The sequence below is a fragment of the Myotis brandtii genome, unplaced genomic scaffold (genome assembly GCF_000412655.1).
Source record: "Myotis brandtii unplaced genomic scaffold, ASM41265v1 scaffold364, whole genome shotgun sequence".
Taxonomy (NCBI): Eukaryota; Metazoa; Chordata; class Mammalia; order Chiroptera; family Vespertilionidae; genus Myotis; species Myotis brandtii.
The window spans coordinates 187,079-190,072 of record NW_005363978.1 but is presented as its reverse complement, the minus strand read 5'-3'; the positions used below and the strand labels follow the sequence as shown (position 1 = coordinate 190,072).

General features: G+C 39.9%; 1 pseudogene; it reads left to right on the top strand.

Annotated features, from left to right (window-relative positions):
* The first annotated feature begins 593 nt into the window (after positions 1–593).
* On the top strand, positions 594–1,209 carry LOC102248345 (annotated as a pseudogene).
* Positions 1,210–2,994: the final 1,785 nt, after the last annotated feature.

Genomic DNA, 2,994 nt, shown 5'->3' with positions numbered 1-2,994 from the left:
AAATTTTATATTTAAGGTATATGGGAAGCTCTGTCAAATAAGGAAATAATAATTATATTCTACTTATATATGCATGTTAAATAGATTCTAATATGCTTTCATTTATAACTAATTGTTATAAGTTATAATATAGTGAACTATTGTGTTTTACAGAAAGGACAAGATTCCATTTCATTTATAATACTCTATAAAGTATCTAGATTTATAGAAATACTGACAAGAAAAATCAGGAGAAAAAGAATTTAATTATAGGACTAAATGAACTAAAAATAATTATAGTTTTGTTAATTATTATTCTCATGGCAATATGTTTGTTTGCATGGATCCAATAAGAATCTGATTTCTTCATAACAGAACATGTCAGTTTCCAATTGTAGTTTTATTAACCAAAACTTTACTAGAATGTCATGTCTGAAAGAGAGACATGCCAGGACTCTGGATGTCACCAGAAAGCTCTAAAGAATGAAGACTGACTTTGAAGCTGATAAGCTCCTTGGATAAATAGCCTGGTACCTTGCTTAGTCACGTGGTTCATGGCAGTCTTTCCAGGTAAGGAACGAAGTTTGCTTTCCTAAGAGATGGCATGATCTTTCGCTCAGGCCCGTGGCGCCAACAGGATGGGCAAGTGTCGCGGTCTTCGAATTGCCCGGAAGCTGCGGAGCCACTGGCGAGATCAGAAGTGGCATGACAAGCAGTACAAGAAGGCCCATTTGGGCACGGCCCTGAAAGCCAACCCTTTTGGAGGCGCATCCCATGCAAAGGGAGTTGTGCTGGAAAAAGTAGCAGTTGAAGCCAAACAGCCCAATTCTGCTATCAGGAAGTGTGTCAGGGTCCAGCTGATCAAGAATGGCAAAAAAAATCACAGCCTTTGTACCCAATGATGGTTGTTTGAATTTTATTGAGGTAAGTGCTTTTAAGTCTGATGTAGCTTCTGTTCCTGGGGCTGTTCCCCCCAGTTATCTTATATGATGAATCTTTTTAGTGATTGCTACCGATACCAGAATAAACTGTCGATTTTATTCCAGGAAAATGACGAAGTTCTGGTTGCTGGATTTGGTCGCAAAGTCATGCTGTTGGTGACATTCCTGGAGTTCGCTTTAAGGTTGTCAAAGTAGCCAATGTGTCTCTTTTGGCCTTATACAAAGGCAAGAAGGAAAGACCAAGATCCTAAGTTTTGATGGTGAAATCACAGTAGTAATAAATTTTCAATCGACAATGACAAATTGAAACGCATGTGTGCAATTGGCACCAGCAAGAATTTTATATGTATCGCGCTTGAGTGAGTCAACGCTTATTTTTAAATCGCCAGTGTGCAATGGACGTACAGCCGGTCACTTAGCCTTTTATAGTAGACTAGAGGCCTGTTGCACGAAGAGATTCGTGCAATAGGCCTTCCCTTCTCCTGGCTGCCGGCACTGGTTTTCCTCCGGTACCCGGGACCCAGGCCTTCGCTCGGGCTAGAGCCGCCTTCCGTCCTCCGTCTTCGCGGCTCCGGCTCACCTTCAGTCTTCGCTCCGCCGCTTGGAGCCTACATATGCAAATTTAACCGCCATCTTTGTTGGCGGTTAATTTGCATATCGTGCTGATTAGCCAATGGGAGGCGTAGCGAAGGTACGGTCAATTACCCTGTTTGTCTATTATTGGATAGGATAGATAGATAGATAGATAGATAGAGGTCCTGGAGTGCAAGAGGGTACTCTGAAAAGTTGCTTTCGTACAGGGTGTGGAACGAAAACACAAGTGTACAATAAACCAGATTCGAGACCAACAGTGCCCCAGCAGCAACATAATCCATGGCCGAAAGTGGAAGGGCGCGGCCCCACGAGGAATCGGGCTCCCTCCTCTCTGGTTTCAGGGTGCATCACCTGAGAACTGCCACTGCCAAGTCACCACAGCTAGGCAACTCCTTTGTTGAGTGTCTACCCCCTGGTGGTCAGTGAGCGTCATAGGTACCAGCCGGTCAGATGGTCACTTAGCCTTTTATATATATAGATTATATGCAACTTTATAAAAAGTTAAAAATAATAAGACCATATTGAAAAATACATTCATCATAGTCTGATACAGAGCAGACTGACAGCTATTGGGGAGCAGGGGTGTTAGAGGGATTGAGCAAAAAAGAAAAAAATATTCATGGACACCAACAACTGTGTGCTGATTGCCAGGTGGGGTGGGGGGAAGTTGAGGAGGGTATAGACCAGTGATGGCGAACCTATGACACACGTGTCAGAGGTGATACGCGAACTCATTTTTTTGGTTGATTTTTCTTTGTTAAATGGCATTTAAATATATAAAATAAATATCAAAAATATAAATCTTTGCTTTACTATGGTTGCAAATATTAAAAAAATTCTATATGTGACACGGCACCAGAGTTAAGTTAGGGTTTTTCAAAATGCTGACACGCCGAGCTCAAAAGGTTCGCCATCACTGGTATAGACAGATATGTAGTGATGGATATAGACTTGACTTGGGGTGGTGAACATGCAATACAGTGTACAGATGATGTATTGTAGAATTGTGTACCTAAAATCTATATAATTTTGTTAACCAGTATCATCCAATAAATTCAATAAAAGGAAGCAAAAGAATATAGTGATTAAAATCAATACTATTACTCATATTTTGGCGGGCGTAGCTCAGTGGTTGAGCATTGACCTATGAACCAGGTGGTCATGGTTCAATTTCCAGTCAGGGCACATGTAGACTAGATGGCAGCTGATCAATGATTCTCTCTCATCATTGATGTTTCTATCTATCCCTTCCTCTCCAAAATTAATAAAAATATATTTTTTAAAAACAACTGTACTATTGATTGAAAAAAAAATTTTTAATGACTTAGTAGCGACAGATACAGCTGAATGCTAATTAAGGGACATAAATAAGTATGAAAAATAAGAATTCTGGGTAGGCTATTTTAATGTTGAAATAATATAAAAAAAGATTTTATGATTTAATAGTCAGATCTGTAAATTTGTGTGTGTGTGTGTGTGT